This window comes from Salvia hispanica, chromosome 4 (genome assembly GCF_029641045.1).
Source record: "Salvia hispanica isolate PSC_SH4W2 chromosome 4, Shi_PSC_v1, whole genome shotgun sequence".
Classification (NCBI taxonomy): Eukaryota; Viridiplantae; Streptophyta; class Magnoliopsida; order Lamiales; family Lamiaceae; genus Salvia; species Salvia hispanica.
The window spans coordinates 30,300,860-30,311,064 of NC_142695.1; the positions used below are offsets into that span (position 1 = coordinate 30,300,860).

A 10,205-nucleotide genomic window follows, 5' to 3' on the forward strand; every position below is an offset into this window, starting at 1 on the left:
ATGTTTATAGTTGCCTGATAACTGTTGTTGTAAGCAAACTCTATAAGTGGTAGTACTGGCTCCCAATTTCCTCCGCGGTCGAGCACTACGGCTCTTAGCAATTCTTCCAAGGTCTGGATTGTCCTTTCAGACTGCCCATCAGTCTGTGGATGGAATGCAGTACTGAACTTCAATCTGGTGCCCAGCTCTTGCTGCAGGCTTATCCGAAATCTAGAAGTAAATTTCGGATCACGGTCTGATGTGATTGTTACCGGTATTCCATGTAATCGTATGATCTCTTGCACATAGATCTGAGCTAACTTGTCTGATCCGTAAGTGATACGAATTGGTACGAAGTGAGCGCTTTTGGTGAGGCGATCTATAATCACCCAGATGACCGTATTTTCTCGTTGTGACTTTGGCAATCCTGTCACGAAGTCCATCGCAATGTGCTCCCATTTCCACTCGGGGATTTCTAGGGGTTGCAATTTCCCGTAGGGTCGTTAATGTAGAGCCTTCACTTGTTGACATGCTAGGCATCTTTCTACAAACGACGCTATGCTCCTCTTCATGCCATCCCAGCAAAACTGCTTCTTCATATCTTGATACATTTTCGTACCTCCTGGGTGGGCAGTGTAGGGTGTCTCATGCGCTTCGCTTATGATCTCATTTCTGAGTGCCTCGTCATTGAGCACACACAATCTTCATTCAAAAGTGAGGGCGTTATCCGCTTCTTCGCGGTAGCTCACCTCTTTTCTCGTCCTCACTTTAAGACGAATTTTCTCTAATGCTTCATCACTCCTTTGAGCCTCAACAATTCTGGCCCTTAAGTCTAGTTCAATCACCTAAGTGGCGATCCTACTTTCCACCATCTCTGGTGCTCTCACTACTTCCAGTCGCATCTTAGCAAAATCGCATATAAGCTCCTCATTCTGTGTGAGGGAAGTGGCCACTTGGGGTGTAGCCTTCCTGCTCAAGGCATCTTCCACTACATTCGCTTTGCCTGGGTGGTAATTTATACCACAATCATAATCCTTGACTAATTCGAGCCATCTGCGTTGTCACATGTTCAAATCCTTCTGCTCGAAGAAGTACTTAAGGCTCTTGTGGTCCGTGAAGATCTCACATCGATCACCGTAGAGATGACGTCTCCAAATATTCAAGGCATGTACCACTGCTACATTCTCTATCTTTCGGTCCTCTCTCTCTTCTCCATTCAGATAAACGAGGTATGCAGGGCATCCTTTCCTTATCATAGTGGTTGCTTGTAGTGCAGAAATTATGGACTTTCGTCGCCTCATGGAGATTCCGTGAAAGATTGTGGGTTCCTTCCCTAGGTATTGCAGAGAGATTTGCCTTTCCTTACAAAGAATGGTAGTGTAGTTTTCGGCTAACCAATCTATTCCCAATATGATGTCGACGCTCCACATCAACACCACATGCAAATTGTGAGCCACTAACTTAAGGGTTTCCATAGTGAATTCTACGTTCGAGCAAGTTCGTGAGATATCTATAAGGCCTCCTATGGGTGAGGACACCCTCATCTTATGTTCGATTTCATCAGTAGGCAGTTCTAAGGTATACATTGATTAATTTATTTTCTCTGATTGGTGAAGCCATCCCCAGCTTAAGTGTCATCGTCACATACTAAGTTCTCTAATACTTGCATCGGTCATAATTGTAGCCATTGAGCTAGCGGGTTTGACCTTGTAACCCCCGCTTAGCCGGGGTAGTCTACATTTCCCAGTCTTTAGGATACTTTCGTGCGCGATCCATTTTGTCTTGATTTAGCACATACTTCATTTTGCTTATATTTATCCTTGAATACTTAAATAGTATAGCGGAGGTATTGGCTTCTTTCTTCATACCTTGCTGGTTTCATGCCCTTTTGTTCGACTGAACGATTCGTGGTAAATAATTTAGCATGACTTTCCAAAATGATCTAGGCATCATGTCTAGAGTAACACAAAACTCTTATCGCCATTTCCTTTTTGGATCGCTTAAACGGGGTGTGCCATATCATAGAATACTTCTTTGCATTTTGTTACTAACGTTTGTTCTTACTCCACCTCGTAGGACTCCATATCCGTTCTCTCGCGGTAACTCCTTAAAGAAAAAAAATTTGGTTCCTTCCTCCCATAGCAGGGATGGTGAGGGTAGTGGTGCTATCACGCGTTCTTTTTCTCCAATGTCTCTCCAACCTGTGGCTCTTTCTGGCCAACCATTAGATGAATCTCTCTAGTTGATGGAATTAGTTTCATCGAACATAAACTACGAATGAAATCGCATTTTCTCCATGATTTTCACTACATATCCATGATTGAGTCTTCTTTTCTTGTGGCTAACTTATCTTACTTCTAATAAGCATTTCGATCCATTAAATATTTGTATATATGATCTTCTACATTGTCAAAAATCATTTGATCCATATATATTCCTTAACATTTCTTTTCTTAAGCCTAGTTACCTATCCACATAGCATAATATTCGATCTTTTCCCAGCTAGTTACAAGTGGTACGAACATGTGAAATATTTAACGTTTCGTGTTGTCGGTTATGCGACGCTTCTTGCTGATGTATCATTTTCCGCATGTGTGCTAATAGAGACTTACTTATCATACGTATCTGAAAGGAATCAAGGCTATGCCTTTCTCGAGAATCTTGTATCAAGAACTCGAAGATTAATCTAACAGTCTTAACTTGGATAGGGATTGATATCATATAGAAGAAGCATGACTGAAAATTTGAAGGGCTCCACAATATCCAAGGGGACAAGAATAACATCTCTTGTTCGGCTCCTATGAATTTTCGACATCAAATCGTGACAATTGATTTTGAAGGCAAGTACTAAGTTCAGTATAACTTATCGTATCCATTCAAAGAACTTCAAGGTTCAAATGGTTTCTAATAATTAAACCCATCGAATTTGTGAATTCAATTCTTATGGGAAATTGAAAGAACATGAGGTAGGTCATGAAAATAAGATGATACTGTATGAACTCTCAATTTCCATAGTAGGCTGTCAAATAAGATGGTTAAATTGTCCGTTCAAATTGACTAGATCCGGACATCAAGGATGATGATTTCAACATGTCAAGACCTCAGATGATTAGTCGCAGGAGGGTTTAGAAATGTAAACAATTGCCATGGATTAACGTTGATCATGGTTCACCAACATTATAATTTGGAAATCATGGAAATACATCATTGGATTCACAGGTAGCGACCAAAGTGAAAGAAATATTTTTGGAAAAGTCAACTACCATCAAGGAAAATGCAATACATTAGCCTTAACTTAGTGTTTCAGAAAGAAATCATGAGCTAGAAACAATGCATGTAGTGAAACTGAGCTGAAAAGAGTTTTCACCCCTATAAGAATGAAATAGTCATAAATATGGTTGCCGAATAAGGAGGTGAACAAAAGTCCCACTTAATGTGCCATTCTCAGAGGAGAAATGTCTGAACAATATGCAACTTAAGGGTGCAGTTATATCATGAGAGTTAAAGAAATCAGGATATTAATCTTGGAAATGGGGGGGGAGGGGTCATAGGAGACAACAACCAACAAAGATGTTTGAGAACATATGAGTCTCCTGAATTTAAGATTTGAAAGTAAGTCACCACTTTCGTTGAAAAAATGATAGTGACTTATTACTTGCCAAAACGCGGGTCAATCAAATGTCTTAAATAGACGACAGGACACCCTTTTAAGGATGTTCAAAAGGAGATTATTCTAGAGGGCATGGTCGTAAGCAACTTTAGAATCGAAGGTTTATGACCGAAGCTTATGAATTCAACACTTTACATTTTCTAAACAAGGAGCTCAACTACTATAGCCAACAAACTGAAAGAGAGTCACAACTTTCATAGGATAGAAAAAAAGTGAGGCATTAGTTGCATAAATCCAAGTCAATCTAAAGTCTAAAGTAGACGATGGCATTTTCATTAAGTAGGTTCATAGAAAGAAATCAATGGGAATCCAAGTAAGTACTGTTGATCATAATCATCTGTTCCAGTTATATGACACTTGTTTGTTCTTTCGGAGCTCGAACATGATCAGAGCGTTCTAGGAAACCATAGATTCCAAGCTAGGATTCTTGGTGTTACAACTAATAGCTGTCGTTGAAGGTCATATTTTCATAATGTCCTCAATAAGTCAGAACGGTCATTCTCGTAAAATATCGCACTCTCCATCGTACTTCATAGCGTGCTATAAGTATTGTTTCTAGACCGCGTAGCCTCTTTTACTTGCTACGCAAGACTGAATCGCTTAATTAGATCGTAGGTACGATATCTTTTCGTGTAAGGATACACCTCCTTTACTGGATCGAGGGTACACTCATTTTGGTTACGATTGAGATCATAAAGACAAATGGAACTTTCTATTGTTCACCTCATTTAAATCGTTGGACAAACGCCCATGTGTCGTAGGTAGTTTTTCGTATCTCATGCGATCGTTACCATCTAAAAATAGATGAATTATTTATAAATTGTTAGGCTCATTCTTGTACATTTGGAATTGTTCCAATTACCACATCATGGATCGTGGTCTCGTCAAAAGATAGGGTAGAGGAAAAGGTGTGGAGTCCACTTTTAGACACATTCATCTATATTTCCTCATTCTTAAAACAAAATTAGGGGTTTGCCCTAACTTGCAAACACTCGTTCGTTTTATCGCTTAGAAAAGCGCTTGGGAATCATCAACTTATATTACTGTTCAAGAGCGTTCAGCCTAACGTACTTCTTAGGCATCCTATGTTCGCATGCACTAGTCATTTCGTAACTTTCTAAAAACTTCCTTAATCTATCATCATACTTCACATAATTGAGCATGCGTAACTAATAATACTTTAGCATTTGTCTCAAAGACATCCTTATGCTTAACATTTTAAACTTGAAATTCCATGGTTCGTAGGAAAAACGGAATTTACATGCTTTTCCTTGAAATCCTTGAATATTTTCAAAATATCTTCATAAAGAAATCATTTTTCCATTTATCAAGTTCTATCATGAATAACTGAAAATTTTCTGGTAAAAACTTTTTTACTTCATTGCTGCGGTTGGACGTGACGAGTCGAGGTGTTGGGTCCCTTTTAAACTTTCCATTTTAGTCATATTCTAGTCTAGTACTATCATTCTAGACTAAGGCTTGGAAGAAGGTTCTTGGGTCCAGAGCGAAAGAAATTGCTCTGATACCACTCTGTCACGACCACAACTCCCTAGTGCTAGTGAGCGTAGCTATTTCGCGACTAAACAATTTTCAATAATCAAGGGACAACTTAAAAGGGGTAAAATCACTTAAAGCAATAGTCTCAAAGGCATATGGGTACATAGTCCAAATGAATTCAGCGTATCAAGACTAAGTTCATAACTTTCTAGAACATAACTTTAGATTGCAGCGGAAGAGTCCAAGACAAAATAGCACGTATGAAGACATGCTACTTTGGGCTACCTAACTACTTATTTAAAATTCTTGTCCCAACACCTTCGCTTCCTCGTCCACGTTCAATCTGCACATTTGAAAATAACATGCAGGGATGAGTATTTGATATACTCAGTGGGCACATTGCCAAAAACAGTTCTGTTTTAAATTGTCAATGCCACAGTTGAGTGATCACGGGGTTTTACTTAAAAGACCCGAGTCACTAAATACTTTTCTTTTCATTAAGATTTGATTGCGCAATCACATAACATAACTATACCATATCTGAACATGGTGTGAACCGGGAATGTGGCCACATTCCACGACGGTCACTGGACCGGCCAACTCTTATGTTAGCTCATGGTCCCCTTATGTGTACACTAGTCCGAGTAGGGTTTGCGGCCCTACTGGGACCCGAATTCGATTTAACTTAGTTGGCATAGCCAAGCAGATAGGTGCATAAAACAAAACATGGCATGACAACATACTTGAGTAAAGAATAACATTTTCATACTAAAGTCACGTTTTGAAAGAAATGCCCACCTCAAAGGCTATCTCTTAGCCGAACAAACTCCTTAGCTTGATTTTTAGATGACGCGCGAAGACGCCCCTTTAGTAACATGGAAATAATAATTAATTAGGCTTAAGAAGTCAATTAAGCTTAAACATGAATGCATCCTAAGTGCATGCTTCTTTTTATTCCTTATTCTTATTTTTCTAGAAAAAGTTCTAGAATCCTTGAACATTAATTAAATCAGTAGATTTAATTTATTGTGGAGGTTTTAAGAAATTATTCGACTATCTTTAGGAGGATTATTTTTCATGTATCTCGTTTGAAAATAATTTATCCTCCCGGGATTTAATTAGCAACCCATCACTTAGTATTAATTATTTGATAGAGTAATTTAGGGGAGCTCATGATTTAATTAGCAAACTAGTCCATTTAATTTATTCACTTAGTCCAACTAAGAAAATGAATAAATTAGTCCAATCCTTTCTTTAAATACTTTCAGGCCCAAGCTTCTAATTTAATTCTTAGTCCATACCTTTATTTAATTGAGGAGGCCCAACTAAAAAGAAAAGGCCCAACACTTAATTAAACTCAACCCCAAATTTAAAATGGAAAAATCCCCAGATTTCTTTTCTCTCTCTTCGCCTCATTCTCACCGCCGCTCGTCGCCATTCGCCGCTCTCATCCCCGGCGAAATTTCGGAGCTCCGTCGGTGGGAACTCCCTTCTCCAACGTGTCTCTCTCTCTCCGTCGAGTTCGGAGAAGTCCTCGGCTGCCCGACAAGCAGGGCTGCCGCCTGCTGCGTCGCTCGGCGCCGGTCCAGCCATCTCCGCCTTTCCTCTCTTCTCCGGCGATTCGCCGTTGCCATCTTCACCTCTGGAGCTTGGGCTCGCCGTGGAGTCCCCGCAGCTGTCCTCCCGTTGCCGTCGCCGACGCTGCTCAGTCTGCTTCTCAGACCAGCGCCGACGCTGCCGCCTCGCAGCCTTCCGTCGTCGTCCAGATCGGGCAGCCCAAGCACAATTTTAAAAGCTAAGTTCTTCCACCCCTTTCATTTCTTAGTATTTTGTTTTAAAAAACTTAGGCAGTAGCTATGTGTGATTAAAGACTTTGATTTTGGTGCTCAACTCACTGGAAAGGGCTTGCTGCCATTTTTGCTACACCAAGTCTTGCTCCTATGATTTAGATAACTTGGTTTTACTGATATGAGGTTTATTCCACTTGACTAAGCACTGGTATCAGCTATTTATGCTTACTCCATTCTTTGCTACTGCTGAAATTTCCCATAGCTACGATTCTATATTTTTGTGTTGGTACTTTTGTGGGTTTGCTACTGAAGTTGAGCATTAAGGCAGCCTATTGTACTCTTATTCCATTTGTTAAGGCTCTAAGAAAGCTACTGTTGAGACTTCTATGGTGTTTCTACATGATGCTTGAGAAAAGATTGGGAATGGAGGAAAATACCTCTTGAGCTGGTTGCTGCTTGAGATCAGCTCCTAAGGCACCAAGCTTTCTTACTCTCTCTAAATTTTTGCTGATTATTTTGAGATGTGTGGGAGGGAGTTCGAATGTGGTATGAAGGGGATCTTTATAGGAGAACTTGGGGTACTTTGCTGCATTAAAAGGGCTGACTCCTCATTTGTTTTCACTCCCAGCATATCTCTCTGTTTTGATCTTCAACACACCCTTTTACTTAAGAGGCTTGGTGTTATTTACAGTACGTGTTTGACCCATTAAACATTCTTGTCCTCACATGGCCTCATGGTACTTGGTTAATAACTCATTTGTTTGTAAGCTGCAGGAGCATGTAGGGTGCACCTAGGGGGATTTAAATGGCTGCCCAGCCTCTTTGTTTTCATGCTGCAGAAAATCTCTTACTTTCTTGATCTCCACTTCTTTTGATTAATGAAACTTGGTTTTTAGCTTAGGACAATAGGACTTCTCATTTACTTATTTTGGTTGATTGTGTGACTAGGAAAGGCTACTTCGCAGGGGCTGTTTTGGAGGAGCAAGATGGCAGATTTGACTTGCTATCTTTGGTGAGTCTTTGGTCCTCCATAGTTAAAGAGATGTTGTTTCCTTTCCTCTATTAAGAGCTTCATTAGTTCCTCTTGTTCTTTAGTAGCTAAATCTTGTTTTATCTTGCAGGTGAGGGAGAAGCTTGGCTGCCACGTTGCTGTCCAGAAATGGGCTTGCTGCCCTGGCCCCGACGGGCTGAGATTTGGGCTTGGGAAAAAGAAGAGGCCCAAAATGCAAGCAATAGCAATATAGTTTCTTAAGCTCTAGGCCCATACTTGTGTATTTTGTAATAGCATCCATAATTCCTTTTTCTTAAACTCATAAACCCACATACATTTAATTATGCAAGTGAAAATGTAGTTTGGGATGTATACAAACCCTTTAGTCGGGAATGATATCTCCGTATGCGTTCTCGACATTTGTTAAGTTTCATAAATATCTTAAATTGCTTTAGTTCGTTTAACTTTCACTTCAGAGTTTTGTTTCGCGAACTATCAACACTAAGTATCAGTAAGTAACGAGTTCTTAATTAATTCAACGAAGCAAGAGAGTGAAGATTCTCTAGTTCGATGTTAAACATCAACGGAAAGGATAATGAAAGAAGCGGGTATTACAGTTCATGCGTTTTTAAGTGGAAAATTAATAGATGTCTACTTCGATAATCTACCATAAAAAAACATGAGCACATTACAACTTGCATAAAATAATACACCTATTATATTGTCCAGATCATAACATTTGACCATTTTAAATGTATTATACTATGACTTGTATAATGATTCCTAGTCAGGTGTAAGTGTATAACCATTATTAAATTGACTATGATCAGTATTCTCTTTTAAAATAATACTAATACGATGACATGTGTATGCATCTTATTACACGTTGAAAATATGCCTTATAAATGTTTTATAAATTTGGGCGGTTTATTATATTTGTGATCACAATTGAATCATATCTTATTGCAACAAGCATAGTCATCTATTTAGATAACACATATGTCACTTTTGATTCATGTTAGATAATTAGGATTTTGAAAATATGAGGTTATGTTAAGATCGTTTTGCGACATCTTTTAATTATAAATGACATCCGTATTTTGATTTCGTGCTCTACATTAGATTGAGCTTTGCATATATCATAACCCATAAGATGCATTTGAATTGGTAGATAAAAACATTTAGAGTGCATTTAATAGCCCAATTCAGTGTTTAACTAAATTCTGTGTGATCCGTTTAATGGGTAAGGGCCCGTTGAATTAAGGTTGAAAATGACTATTTTATTATCATGAAAAATTCAGTGATAATAATCTACGCAACACTATTTCAATCTTAAATTACCTGGAATTATTAATACAACCCTCAGTCTTTGAAATATAGAAAAAGTCAGACGATGGTTTTAGAATTTCCTACTATAATAGAGCTTTAAATAAGAAATGGAAAACTAAGATAAGTATTGGTGCAAAATGGTTATGTTCTTATCTAAATGAAAGATAAACTTCAATTCAAACACACTCTTATTATATACTCCATCCGTTCCATAGCAGTGTAGACATTTCTTTCTGGCACAGAGATTAAGAAAAAGGTATGTAATGTATTAAATAAAATGATACTTCCTCCGTCCGCCATTAGGAGTCCCGGCCACTTTTGTGCACTCGTTTTATAAAAATGATAATAAATAGTTAAAGTGAAAAAATGGTAAAGTAAGAGAAAGAATAATATTGAGATGACTTTCTTGACTAATCCAAGTACGAGATTTTAGTGATTATTTACTTCTTTATCTATACAAGTAATATTGAGTATACACCCTTGGTCATATGCAACTTTTACTTGTCAACATATACAAATTTTTGTCACCCAATAACATGTATCTTGGATGGTGGTGATCATCGTATGAGAAGGGCTAGTATTGATATTTTATAGAAATGTGTCACGGCAATGTCGAAGTTGATATTGTCCCCAAGTAATGTTATAATGAAGTTTACTATTTATAGAAATCTAGATAGAAATAGATAGTTGGAATTTATCCCAATACATTATTAAGATAATTTTTTAACTCTGAACACTCTTTGGAAAAAAGAAATTAGTTAAGTTGAGCTAGCGCTAGGCTCGGTCAACAATACACATAATATATGAAACACAATAAATGAATTAAATTATAAAGGAGCCTGAATTATGTAATTTGGATATAACTGATAAATCAATATTAGTCGTGATAGTAACACTGATTATTATTCCCTGAAGACATTAATTAAATTAAGTTGAAGTTTTTAAATTC

General features: G+C 38.1%; 2 long non-coding RNA genes across 2 annotated transcripts; one reads left to right on the forward strand and one right to left on the reverse strand.

Moving 5' to 3' along the window:
* Positions 1 to 5,268: 5,268 nt before the first annotated feature.
* On the reverse strand, positions 5,269 to 7,459 carry LOC125193171 (uncharacterized). Its single transcript, XR_007171541.2, has 3 exons — positions 7,374 to 7,459; positions 5,945 to 6,011; positions 5,269 to 5,489 (listed from the first exon to the last, which is right to left on the reverse strand). It is a non-coding gene; the product is annotated as an uncharacterized LOC125193171 (long non-coding RNA).
* On the forward strand, positions 6,544 to 8,346 carry LOC125193170 (uncharacterized). Its single transcript, XR_007171540.2, has 2 exons — positions 6,544 to 7,948; positions 8,058 to 8,346. It is a non-coding gene; the product is annotated as an uncharacterized LOC125193170 (long non-coding RNA).
* The last annotated feature ends 1,859 nt before the right edge of the window (positions 8,347 to 10,205 follow it).